Raw genomic sequence first — 14667 nt, forward strand, 5'->3', positions numbered from 1 at the left:
CAAAGCAGGATGCGTTTTGTTTTGTAACTAAGGCCTTATGGCCTACAGTACACACAGCCCAAATTCCTTGAGATAAAACCAACACAGTATCTGTTCTTTTCCCATGCCAAGAGTCAGTGACAAACCACATATCCTTAAGGATAATTATACATCTGATCTGTGCATCTGTTGAATGACTCTTGAAGAAAACGTGCTTTGTTTTAAAACCGTTGCTGTAATAATAAAAAGAAAATACATTATTAATCAAACCGTCAGGAATTTAATTTGCAAGGACGCAGTACACTGTGCCAAGGTTAGCAAAAGGTGCCTGGTGTGCCCTTCAAAGGACATACCCATTTTAGTGTGAGTTTGACAGGTAAAGTGGAGTGACCTCATTGGCAGCCTTTCAGTACCTAAAGGGAGCCTATAAACAGGGGGGGAATCAATTCTTTACAAGGGTAGATAACAGCAGGACAAGGGGAAATGGTTTTAAGTTGCTGCACAGGCTGCCCAGAGAGGCTGTGGATACCCCATCCCTGGAGGTGTTCAAGGCTGGGTTGGATGGGGTCCTGGGCAGCCTGGCCTAGTATTAAATGTGGAGGTTGGCGGCCCTGCCTGTGGCAGGGAGGTTGGAGCTTCGTGATCCTTGAGGTCCTTTCCAACCCGGGCCATTCTATGATTCTGTGATTCTGTGTAAAGAGATCAGAATTCAAGGGAAACTTGGTGAAAAAAAGCCAACTAAAGTTCTAGAAGATTCTGCCCGAGTGACAGAAATAGTAAGATTCCCATCGGTAATGTGGTGGAAGTAGTACTTTAATGGAAGTATTATTTTCATAATTCCTTTGCATATTTTAACAAAAATAATCATAAAGGCATAAACTTAATAAAGCACAGTGTGAATGAGTTGCAATACGTACGTTAGCAATGAATTTCTTTAAAGTACAGGACTTCACAATGAGCAACGGATACTACTAATAACTAATCTTTTAGTGTTTCTGATCCTTGCTCAGGAGGATTTACACTCAGTAAATGAAAGACCAGATAGAATTCAGTGCCTGTTTGAGCCCCACATCCAGACAATTTGGAAAGTAAAGGTGGTACAGGTTCTGGTCTTCCTTTCTAAAGGGAAATCAATTATATGCAATACAGTTTGTCTACATACTTCACCTACTCCTTATTTATTTATTTTTATATTAAAGCAGGTTTTGCAGCAATAGATTCAGTCAAATGTAGCATTTGCAGTTAACATTCTCTGTACAGGACACGCATATTCAAAAAGTAATAGAGGATCTCTTCATCCCTAGGAGAACGCAAGCTAGCCCTCAATCTGGAAGTACAAATGATTACCAGCACTAAAGAAGGAAAGCTATGTCTACAATGTCATCACTTAAGGCAGATTCATACAACAGCTTTTATATGGAGCTTAGAAGCTGTTACAAAGCATACAAGCAGCTACTTTAAAGTTTTTCATAATTACCTTAAATTTTATTTCGGTAAATTTGCAGTTGGGAAGAGGGAGAGGTGTCTGAGAAAGGGTGTATTTACTCCCTGCTTTACCAATTTCTCAGCTACCCAAAGCCTTGCTTGAGGACAACTATCTTTTCTGACCATGCTAAATGGGGTTCATCACAGAATCACTTCTGGATTACTGAGAAGAATCACTTTGATTTTTACATACATTGCCCTTCTTTTGTACTGCAGCCCTTATTTTGAACCCAGACTGACTTAATATCTGTTTGAAATCTGAGTTCAAATCCCATCCCAAGTTAAAGACTCAGTGAAAAATCCAATCCCTTTTAATTGTCTTTATCTGACACACCACAGGGAACAGGAACAAAGGGCAGAACAGAGGGGATTCCCAGGTCCCTCAGACATACTGCTTTTCACTTCTTCGCTTTCTGTACCTGCAAAATAGCAACTCACGTTCTTCCCTAAGAATTCAGTTCTATTCGGTTACCATTCTTTCCTTATACATAAAAAAACAACAAAACAAATCTCTCTTTTGATCCTGCCTTCCTGCTTCAGGAAATGTTATGGATCCACAGCTTTCATTTTGAGAATCCTTATTTGGTATTCTTCTATTGTCCAGCTTTGATCTGATTTTCATTTCAACTTTGTGCTTTAACTTATTAAAGATTACAGTGTCTAGTCAAGGGATAGGCAGGGATGGCTTATTTCATTTGCAAATGAAGGGACTGCTTTGCAGAGCAAAATTCACTCACTGATAGCAATCTGTACACAAACACTGCAGGTATAGACACAATGTACATACAATATACAGTTTCTGTAGCAAAAAGCTCAAACTTGTTCTCTATCAGTAGGACAAAGCTGTCTCCAAAACTGTAATTAAGACAAATCTCAGTGAACTTGCATTTTATAACACCAGGTTGTGATGACTCTTTCTCAAACTGTTCAAGTAATTTCTGGGAGAAGACACCAGGTCATTCCGTGCTGCTGTCCTTGATGTACCCTGGGAGAGATATCTGTGTAAAATGGCATGGGGGAAGAGAATAGGAGGAGATATTTTCAGTGATAAAGGCATTCCAGAGCTTGGTAACAGATGCAGCTGAGATAAGAGCAACATTCTAAATTATTTCTGTCTGAAGACTTTGTGAAGAAATGCTCGTTAAGCTTAGATATATTCATTCAGAATGCCTGTTGAACTACAGGACACAGCTCCAACCTCGTGCAGACTTGGCTGGGCAATCTTTCTCCAAACTTTCTTTCCCTATTACGATAAGAGATTGTAAATTCTTTGTGAACACAAGGAACTGCAAAGCCAGAAAGCAGGAGACTAATTAATGCAGCCACTAAGCAGTGGCTGAGTTGCTGGTGAAGCATAATAAGCACTGGCCAACCCAGTTAGAAAAAGAAAGCTTAGAATTATTGCATGTGTACGCACCATGTATCTCATCCACAAAAACAAGTGTATGGCCCCTCAGTAGGCCTGATGGGGTGCTAAAAATACCACTAGTGAAGCATGCTTTTCTCTGTGGGTGCTCTGTACAAACTGCTCAAACACTCCACTCGGAGATGAAGTAGCCATCTTTTGAGATGAACACCATTGATATATAACCAGTTAACATGGATATTTCTGGGCAGCCTGATCTGGTGGTTGGCGACCCTGCACATAGCAGGGGGGTTGAAACTCGATGATCATGGTGGTCCTTTTCAACCCAGGCCATTCTATGATTCTATGATATCTCTGTCCAAGCTCAAGGATACAGAACAGTCTGAGCACACGCTGACATGCTCTGTTTGGTTGAGTGTGGTAAAGCACCAATTAGCTTCAAGTGATGGAGCTCAACCTGACACCTCAGGAAGGCTGAAACTGCAGCAGCAGCCTTCTGGCTGTCACGTTCCAGCTGCTGGCAGGTTGGTGCAAAGCTCTGTAATTCGCATATGGGCACCGCAATTCTGCGCGGGGGAGAGGCAACTGATGTAAGACCCCTCAGAACAAAGTGGTGGGTGGCACACATTTTCTCCTCTTGCAACAGAGCATGTCTCTGTACACAGGGGACTCGAGAAGGGCAACAGCCAAAACAAACAAACGTACAAGAAATCCTGTTGAATATGTCCATCCCCTTTCGACAGTCCTTTTCACTGACTTGGCAAAACTCCTAGTAACTAAGATGTAAGATGTAGACTTTCCCTCTTTCCCTTTCCTGAGTTACTGGTTAGAGTTTGTGCTGCTTAACAATGCTCTCGGGGTTCTCATCTCAGATCCCTGCAGGACATCTGAGTGATGCAGGAAAGCAATCCGTACCTCCCAACCCATTCCCTTTGCTCATCATTTCTTTTTCTGCTCCCTCTCTCCCAGATTTTTGCTTTCTTATTTGCATATGAGCTGAAGATATGTGAGAATGTAGGCATATAACGTAGAGAAACATTTTTAGCTGGGCTTATTTTAGAATTTGCTTAGTTGGTTTTACGATTAAAGAATAAAATAGTTAAGTGACATGGGAGAATCCCAAAGAGATTTTCAATTACCATTTGAGTGTTCCATCCGGGGGTGACTTCTCAGTAAAGGAAATATATTTATTGCCTCTGATGGGATCCAATTCAAACATAAATCATTTTCAGTTTCTGTACTTTATACTGTAAGGAAATGCTGCCTCTTTGAAGACTGGCTTGATAATAACTGTATGGGTGCCTTTCTTATATGACTTCAAATGCTTTGTTATCTTTACCTGTTGATCCAAAACTAAAAATGGCTTTAAAATAAGGGTGGGAAGATCTAATCAGATCATCATTTTCAGATGAGCAGATTAACAGATTTTAAAACAATTAAAACAAAAAGTATTGCATTTCTGAATCTCTGCCAGATTTTCTTTGGGCTCCAGTTCTGATTAAAAAAATAAAAAAAACCTTTTAATTTTAAATAAGGATGCCACATTCTTTTATACTTCATATGCAAAGTTAAAAACCTCTACTTCGGTTTGAGTGAATGAAAAAATAGCTTCCTGTAAGTTTTTCAGATGGATGTTTTGTTGGGTTTGCTTTCCTTTTAGAGACACGAGGATGAAGATATTCCCGTCATTTTGTGGCTGATGGGTGTCAGCAGAAGAATTATTTTTAGGGAACTTGGAGAAGCGCCGAGGAAGCACGGGGCTACAGGAATCCAAAAGAGACAAAATGGTTACTTCCAAAAGAAGGATGAGCAGACAGGGAGGATGTGACCTGCATCTCCCAGCCCTACGCCTCTCCTCTTGGAGAGAGGATACCTTTTTTTCATAGAATCATAGAATGGCCTGGGTTGAAAAGGACCACAATGATGATCAAGTTTCAACCCCCCTGCTATGTGCAGGGTCGCCAACTACCAGACCAGGCTGCCCAGAGCCACATCCAGCCTGGCCTTGAATGCCTCCAGGGATGGGGCTTCCACAGCCTCCTTGGGCAACCTGTTCCAGTGCGTCACCACCCTCTGTGTGAAAAACCTCCTCCTAATATCGAGCTTAAATCTCCCCTGTCTCAGTTTAAGACCATTCCCTCTTGTCCTATCACTATCCACCCTCGTAAACAGCCATTCCCCCTCCTGTTTATACGCTCCCTTCAAGTACCGGAAGGCCGCAATGAGGTCTCCCCGGAGCCTTCTCTTCTCCAAGCTAAACATGCCCAGTTCTCTCAACCTTTTCTCATAGGAGAGGTGCTCCAGAGAGGTGCTCTTTTTTCTTCCTCCTAAATGTTCTACAATAAAACTGTGAGAGCATGGGCAAGATGGAATATTGAAAAGACATCAAATGCTTGCACTCTAGTCCTATTTCAGTTTAAATATCTATCTCAGACGGTAGAACCAGAACGCTTCATGAATTTTTTGTCTATCAGTCCACAATTCCTTTTCCAAACTACAGACAAATGTTGGTTTGTGCTGATAAAAACATGTGTTTTACTGGAATGGAAACAGCCTTATGGTTAGGGATGATGTTGCTCCTTCACAGCCTATGAAAACCTGTAACCAAACACATTTTTTACTACACAAAAAGAAGCAGGCTATGGCTCATTTCCTCCTGCAACTGCATGGTTTGAACAGTCCTATTGACCTCTGCTTACGGCTCAGAGTGGATTTCCTATAGGTTTTTGCTTATTTTGCACTGTAAAAAATTCATTTGTCATTTCAAAGTCATTTTTAAACTATTGTGTTTCACAGCGTAGTACTACACTGAACAAAAACCTTTAAAACTGTAATCACTTCCTTCACCACATCTCCTGATGCACCTAATTGCTGCCTTTTAGGGAAAGGCTTAAATTTAGCCACTTACAAGCTAAATATTGAGTTTAACATAGTCATCAAGACTCCAGGTAAAGTAAGTGAAGAAAGACTCATGCTTTCATGAAATCTTTCTTAGAGTCTTAACTTAAGACAGAATAAATCCCATTCTAAGTGATTGCCAAGCAAGAACTGACAACAAAGACAGGCATCCAAGGCTTTTAAGAGATGACTGTCATTCTCAGTCTCTAAACTCTCCAAGAGTATCTTGTACAAACCAAACTGCATCACAGCGCATCTCAGCTGCTGCTGGCTAGGCTTCATATCATTGATTGTGTGGGTGGAAAATGGCACAACACCAGGAGTAAACCAAGCTGCGAGCTGGCACTGTTAACTGGCAAACTAAACCTCTGCAGGACAAGAAAACTTTTACAAAATGTTATGAAGCTTTCTGTGATGAAAGCACAGTAGAGATTTTTGTGAATCAACACTAGCATGAAAATAAGTCAGACTAATCCATTCATATTCTCCCCTACAATGGAGCACACAAAGTAACATTTATACAAAGAAAAACGAGAGCAAAAGTTTTGCAGCCAAAATCAGGATTAATAACTATGATCAATCCTCTACTCTTCCTTTTGATTGAATCATTATTGTTATTACTACTGCAGCAGCACACTCACAGCATTGTCTGTCTCCTTTACTGAATTAAACACTATCTGGCCTCTGCTTATAAGAAACCAAACACACAACCATCAGTGTATCATCTCTTATTAGCCATACACTATTACGATGCTGTAGTATCTGATAACTCTTATTAACAATAGACTAACAGCTCTTCCTTTGAAAGGTGAACTCCCTGGTTTCTTAGCCATTAAGGCAAACACAAATGTTTGCTACTAGACTCAGACCCCAGGATGTAAGTATTTCTCCTTATATTCCAGAATACACAAAGAGCAAGACAAGAATTATTTTACCATCCACATTAGCTCAGTGAAGCTTTTTGGTTGTCTACCTCACCTACAGCTGCTAAGAGAAAGACTTTTACTTGAGCAGAACAGTGAAGCATGTAGGCTTTAGCTGGATGTGTCTACATACCAGGCAGCTCCAAAAACCCCACACAGCGTGGACAGGAACACAGACAGGTCATTGATCTCCTGCTGGTCAGTGAGCCATTACAGAAAGCAACTTCCATATATTGAAATGTCTAAATGTCACTAAAAGTTACTGCCAGAAATACATTATTGAACTGCTGTTTAGTGCCTCACCTGCTCATATAGGTAACACAAAGTGAGCTGGGAATTGATGAGAGAAGGCTTCAATTGAAACAAACCAGAAGGAACATCTTATCTCTCTGTTCTGCTCCTGCACAGTTCTGGTGACCCTGTGATGTCAGAAGACTGGGGATGGGATTTCCTGCCCTCGCTTGGAAACCCAGGAGCATCACACGTAACTCTGAACCACACATTTATGCTTTCCTGTAGTCAAAGGCAAGGAAAAGACACCCGCAGAGATGATAATCAGCTAGTTATGAGAATAAAGAAAGGTCCCTAGGCTGATTATCTGATTTTCCAAATACTCACACACCTTAAGCACTGGGAAAACAGAATAATTTCTCAGAAAAACCTAAGAGCTTAATAACTTCAGAGAATCATAAACAATTATTTTTACGGGATATTAAAAGGGATATTCAATATTACAGAGGGGTGGGACAAAACTTACATTGTAATAGTTCTTTTTTAAAGTGTCCACAAGGACTATCCAGGCAACTGTAGCCCAGGGAGCCTGACATTCCCTCAGGGACAAAAGCTTTGATTAGTAAGGAACTAAGGCGTTCCAACACAATGCCATAAGCATAGGTTTATGGAAAGTAGATTTTACTAAACTAACTGTATCTTTTTATGAGATTATAACCTTGGTTAACAAAGTTAAAAGAGGAGTCTTGTATTTCTATTCGATGACTGCATTGTTATCTTACCAATTTGCACAATGAGAACCATGAAATCAATGTATTACAAGAAGAACAAGTTAAAAGCTAGATAACAGATACGTCTCACGCTGCTTAAGAAGGAATCATACCCTAATGCTTCTAGTGGAGTTACAAAGATCACTTCTCAGTCTTGCACTACTTACCCTTTCTATTCATGACCCAAAAGAAAAGAAGAAGCAACACATTTCTATGGAGTTTACAGGCAAAACAGATTAACGGTGGTTGACAGAAAATCAGCAAAGTAGTCATTCTAATTTGAATAGCATTAGGAAAACTACATGCAAGCATATAAAAGATATTAATTCTAACATATACAGAATTGCATATCCAGAAAGAAAGAATGCACGCCACAGGGACAGAATAAGGCTTTCTATTCCTGGGAAGCACTGATTATGAAAAAGGCCTGAGACCAGGATGACTAATGTGTTGAAAACAGGCTGCTATTCTTGTGACCTGAAGAGCTATGGAGAGCCTTTTCAAGCAGGATAAACAAAGCAAAAACAGGAAACCTCTACTGCTGCACTGCCAGAGGCTTTGCAACAGCAGCTGGATGCTCAGTCCCATTCTGGTGTCTGCAACTTGAGAAAGATGCTGATGAACTGGAGGACATTCAGGAAAAGCAACTGCAATTAATTACCGGAAAACTTGTCTGAAAGGTTAGATTAGTCTGACCATGAGAGAGTTACTGGGTCATCTAATCAACTTCTCTAATGCCAGGATTCACCTATTTGCAGACACACTGAGTCACTCAACCAAAAATGCCTTTTCAGACAATACAAGCAATCGGGTGTAATTCATCATGTTCTAATAAAAACGTCTAAACAGCTCATCCGAACAGCACCCTGTCTGCCGGCTATCAGGAGAGCTTCGTTTGATGTGTCTGGTGCCACGTAGAATCATAGAATGGCCTGGGTTGAAAAGGACCACAGTGATCACCGAATTTCAACCCCCCCTGTTATGTGCAGGGTCGCCAAGCACCAGACCAGGCTGCCCAGAGCCACATCCAGCCTGGCCTTGAGTGCCTCCAGGGATGGGGCATCCACAACCTCCTTGGGCAACCTGTTCCAGTGCGTCACCACCCTCTGTGTGAAAAACTTCCTCCTAATATCCAGCTTAAACCTCCCCTATCTCAGTTTAAGACCATTCCCCCTTGTCCTATCACTATCCACCCTCGTAAACAGCCATTCCCCCTCCTGTTTATATGCTCCCTTCAAGTACTGGAAGGCCACAACGAGGCCTCCCCAGAGCCTTCTCTTCCCCAGGCTAAACAAGCCCAGTTCTCTCAACCTTTCCTCATAGAAGAGGTGCTCCAGCCCTCTGATCATCAAATGAACCCCAAAGATGCCTAGAGATTATGTGAGAGGATTTCCATGCCTGCTAAACACAGAAAAGTAACAGAAATTTGCTGATAGACAGCTCTTCATTCATTAACATCCAATGGCTGGAATTTTGAACTAGACAAATGCATTAAAGGAGTTGAACAGAAAAGGAAGTAAATTAACTACAGAAATGCCATTAAGGCTGGTGCTGATTCCTCCATTAGTGGAAATTTAAGATTTTTTTTTCTTTGAAAATGTGCTTTAGCTCAAACAGAAATTAATTCAGAGAAGCCATAAAGCCTGCTCTATGGGGAGAACAGATTGGATGACACAATGGTTTTGCTGGTTGTATAATTTATGACTTGTTGAATACGTTAGTAGGAAACATATCACTGAGAACAATCTGTCATTTGTAGAAGGATGATACAGATGTTCTAAGAAGGATTCCTCTATCTCTAATCCACAAAATATCATGAAACAGAAGTCCAAATGCCTATCCGTACTTGATTTTCCTTTGTACATCCAAGTACAAATGTAACTTCTATGATCAGAGAGTCTGATCACAATTATTCCAGTAATTTCCAACCACGCAAACGTGACAAATATATTTTGGAGAGGGTAATTTTGATTTCATTTTATTTTATTTTGTAGACTAGACCTCAAGAGAACATTATAACGGAGGCATCTTTCTGGATGATTCAATTTTCAGGGAATATTTCAAAGTGAAAAAGTCAAATGAGAAGGTATACTGCCAGAATAATTTTAAAATATCCCTTATAACCAGAAGTGGTTTGCCGTAAGAAAATGCTTGTATTGAGTAGTGAAGCTCTCTGAAGCCCTGTGATGAGCTCCACAGAAATCATATTCCACTGTCTGAGTGGATGCCTGAGGAACACAGAGGAATTATGGCTGAAATGCTATTACTGACAGCATGTTCACGTGCACTTGAAGATGGATTGTCCTCAGAATCTGGAAGAGGCTAGAGTCAATTCTTTGTATATGATGCCTGAGACAGATCACCTGCAAATGCCTGCTCATCTGCTCCTGAATGAAGCTGAATCAACATAAAGATTCAAGATTCCCTATATAGTAGCACACTCCAAATTAAGTCCAGTTTCATACTCGGGCATACAAGGAATGTTGTGGGAATGGCATTACACAATTAGACACAATTAGATATTCCATCTACTGGCTGTGATTTTCTTCATTCTTCTTCTGCAGAGCATTAAGAAGTTCACTACATCCAGTAATCTGTCCTGCTTCTGTTCCAGGGTGTACTTTATAATTCAAAGTGCGGGCTCCAAGGGGACAGGAGAAGATAATTATATTTGTACTATTAAGTAAATAGGCCAGAACACTTCTGGAAAAACTAATTCTCCATGTAGGAAGAAATTAGAAAGAGAACCGTACCAACCCCCAAAATACACAGATGATTTTCTAAGTAGGTATAGAATCAAAAAGTCATTTCAAAGGAAAGAGAGTAGGCAGTGGCAATGTTGTTTCATAATCTGTGTTCTTACCGTAAATTCTATTAGTTCCAAACATCAGATGTTGTTATGGGACATCACTTCTCATCAGGCACAATGACAAGCTATATTAGCATAATGGGCTGTTATTCCCAGATCCATGTGATCCATGGCAACCCACTGATAATGAATGGCTTTGTTTGGGTGTCAGTAAGAAAGTGTGTACAAAATTATATGAAGCACAAACTTCAAGTACCTGAAATGACACACAAGGCTGTTAATAAATTAGGAATCTAAAGACTGCCATTGACATTTTTTCCATACAAACAGGAAAAAGGGGCTCTGGCATTGTCAGTATGTCCTCTATCTTCTCAGCTAAGCATCACCGTGGTGGGGACCGAGCATCGCTGAGACACTGCCATTCAATGCTCCAGTTAACCCAGCACTTGGGTGCTTAAACCTTACACATAGGGCAGAAACCAGAAAACTGATCCAAGCAATCAGCTCCCAATGGGATCCAGCACTGCCAGGCTGCTGGGCCCAACACTCCTGCAACCACATCCCCACAAGGACCTCATACGCTTGGACAGTGTATCCAATGTACAAAGCAGAGCAGAGAACCTCTGCTTTTGTAAACTGGCTGTAACCAGTTTTTATATAAGACTTTAACAGCTACAGAACTCACCCAGAACATGGTAGCTCTGGGTTAAATACTTAATGAAACTCCAGAGTTTTTGAACTCCCACCTTCTAGGTAAGCGTTTATTTTCTGGCCATCAGCTGGAATGGGAAGGATTAGCCATGCCATGCCTGGTCAGCTTGTCAAAGCAGAAGAACAAATCCAATGCTCTTTGAATTAGAGATGAAACCTAACAGCAAGCATGGCTCTAGCTCAGTCGTTGTCACTCACTCACGGTGAGCAGCAATTAAAAATTATGTGATACATTAAATAACATTAAAATATGAAATATAAAAGTATTTGGGCAAGGGAGGGCCTACATTTGTAAATTACCTCTGTTCTTGTCCCTGTCTGTGTTGCCTGTGTTGCATGACTGGCCCCAGACCAGATCCTTCACATATTTTTACCTATTCTCTGGGGCCTGAGCCATGCTAAATGCTTTTGGACTATTAAAACCAAGACACTTCAGGGCACATATAGGAGCTGTGGCTTTGGCTGCCTTCTGAACACAAAATACAGCAGGTGCTAGTGGAACTCACACGTCTCCAAAGATCTCCATAAACTGAATGGAGCTTCTGGAGTTATAACTCTGAATTATACAAAAATGACACACTGCCTAAGGTTTCTTTAAGTGTCTTACACTCCTACACACCTTTTGGAGTCTACACTGTTTAAAGAAATATAATTACCTCATTCATGTCTTTATACAGATTTCAGGCACATATCTCAAGTATGTCCACTTGCTCATTAATTTTATGTACAAAAATGTGTATGTCCATTTTCCAGCACACAGAGGAATTCACGCTGAAATGGCCACCTTAGTCACTCAACAGACAGAAACAAACCTCTCATTTACTTTTCCTGTAGCGACAGAAGAATAAGGACAGAAGCACCAAATGAGCCGTCCTTTGCCAACTAACTACAGTAAGGGCAACGTAAGTCATGCATGATTTAAAACAGAAGGAAAAAAGAGACTGAGGGAGTGTCACTGTCATCGATCACCGATTGTTTGTGTCACGAGAAGTTTCTCAAGACCTTCTTCTGTACTCACTAGCAAAATACACTATGTATGTTTATACAAACACATACATCATATAAAGATTCAGATCTCCCAGCCAAACGTTTCAAGTGCTCCTTCTATAAAACAGGTAAGCGTGTTCAACTATAAAATATCCCAACTTGAAATATCACTTCTGGATTTCATGTAATAAAAAATAAAAGTTCATGGCAATAAATCATGCCCTGAGGATATAAATATAATGATACATGTCTAACTTCTAATGCATGGCATTTAAGCGAGGCAAGCTTTGCCAGCATGTACAAATAATTTTGAAATTCGGAATGTAAATGTTTAGGATATGTGCTTGCTGTGCAAGACGACCCCACTAGCATTATATCTCCATTCATGCATAAATCACAAAAATACCTAATTAAAATAATTGGCACCAACTTTGTAGAAACCACCTCATTGCTCTGCAGGAAGATATGCTTTTTGTAATACGAAAATTGGTGCATAATGTAATAACAGTCTGTATGGTGAACTACAAATAATGGTATTAATATGAGGCAGAAAGTCATTGTAAATACGTAGAGATTTGATAAGAAGTTGCTAAAACTAAACAAATCTCCAAGTTGCCAGTAGTGGGACACTCCCATTCTTTCCACAAAGGATAAGTCAAAGAAATGAAAAAAAGCCCTTGCTTGTAATTGCCATTCCCAGCAGCTCTGCCGAAGCCCACAGAGCTCAGGACTTCTCACTATGGGCACAGCACAGCTGGGAATTTGCACAGGTGCAGCCAGAGAGGTGCAAGTACCTCTCACTGCAGTCACAGAAGACAGTCAACCCTTTGCTTTCCAGTGAGGAGCTGTCCCTTGCAGTACAGTTTAAAAACACAGCCATTCTTTGTCACATTGCAGAAATAAAGCCCATCTCCAGAGACAGTTGCCAGTTCCCACAGTAAGTGCCTTTTCAGATACGACAAATAACCTCTCATTTCATTTGAATGTTCTCATTCATCTTTTTCTTTGCAGATACTTACATACGCAAATTATCACAATGTCAACAATTTACTATTTACCTCATTCCAATCCCTGAGGCAGCTACAAAGTAAAACAGAGCTCACAGTCCATCTCCGCAGAACACAGCTGCTCCCCTCCCCTGGTAACCCCTCACTCACACTGCTGCTGGCCCTGGGCGCGGGGGCAAGGGGCAGGCTGTGCAGGCAGGAGCAGGCCGAGCAGGCCTCACGTCTGAGACCTGTGCCTGGGAGGGGACTCCATCTCTCACCTCCCTCATCTGCAGGCTGCTCTCTCTTGACTCCTGCAGCCTGGTTTCAGCCCACTGCTGTGTTTCTCCCACCTCAGGATCCCTATCCCAGTTCCAAGCTCCACTTTGCCATTTTCCTTGCTCATCCAAACACACTTATCTTGTCCACCCGGCTCCCCCATCCCAGACCCATCCCTGCTACTCTCCATATCCCTTCACCCTCTCCAGTCTGCCCTTTGCTGGCTCTCTTTCACACCCCTTTACGTCATTTCCACTCCCACTGCCCTGGAAACAACCATTCCCCATTTCCAATTTCTCCCCCATTTCCAATTCCTTCCCCATGACAAATCCTCTGCCTCTTTTCCCTCCATCCCTGGGAGCAGTCCTTGGGCCTTCAAACAAATTCACTCCCTTCCACCCTTGGTTTCCTTCTGCATTCACCTTCACAAGGCAGCTGGCTGCAGAGCTCCTGTTCCTCACTCACTCCCATGACCAACTAGGAGAGAATTCTTAACACTAGCCATGCGGGGAATCTGGAGTGGAAGGCGTCCATGGGAGGACGGTTGGAACTATGTGATCTTGGAAGGCCCTTCCAATCGAAACCATGCAATGATTCTATGAGAAATGCTTCTGTAGGAAATTCCAACATTCATCTTCAGGGACATTTATTTTCAAAGTGTTTCAAACGAAACTACTGAGCTCGTAGAAAATTAGTGATAACAGAGAATGCTTTGGGTCTCGTTTTCTGGGTTTTTTTAATTAAAAAAAGTAGTCATGGCAATATACACATATAAATATTAACAAATAATCTCTCTTTTTTTTCTATCATCTCATAAAAATCCACTCTCTATTAACAATTTTGACTTAAAAATTCATCAAAGTAACAATTCTAATTACTCCCGTATTACTTTACTTGCCACAGAAAGCTCCAGTTTCCTGTAGAGCCAATACCATAGAATGCCTTGGGTTGAAAAGGACCACAATGATCACTGAGTTTCAACCCCCCTGCTATGTGCAGGGTCACCAACCACCACACCAGGCTGCCCAGAGCCACATCCAGCCTGGCCTTGAATGCCTCCAGGGATGGGGCATCCACAGCCTCCTTGGGCAACCTGTTCCAGTGCGTCACCACCCTCTGGGTGAGAAACTTCCTCCTAATACCCAACCTAAACCTCCCCTGTCCCAGTTTAAAACCATTCCCCCTTGTCCTATCACTATCTACCCTCATAAACAGCCGTTCCCCCTCCTGTTTATACACTCCC

At 41.4% G+C, this 14667-nt stretch overlaps 1 protein-coding gene across 13 annotated transcripts in view; it reads right to left on the minus strand.

The window, feature by feature from the left end:
• Window positions 1-14667, minus strand: part of FRY (FRY microtubule binding protein) — a 244941-nt gene that overhangs the window by 139891 nt on the left and 90383 nt on the right. The window lies entirely within an intron of this gene.

The sequence above is a fragment of the Gallus gallus genome, chromosome 1, assembly GCF_016699485.2.
Source record: "Gallus gallus isolate bGalGal1 chromosome 1, bGalGal1.mat.broiler.GRCg7b, whole genome shotgun sequence".
In the NCBI taxonomy this organism is placed as follows: Eukaryota; Metazoa; Chordata; class Aves; order Galliformes; family Phasianidae; genus Gallus; species Gallus gallus.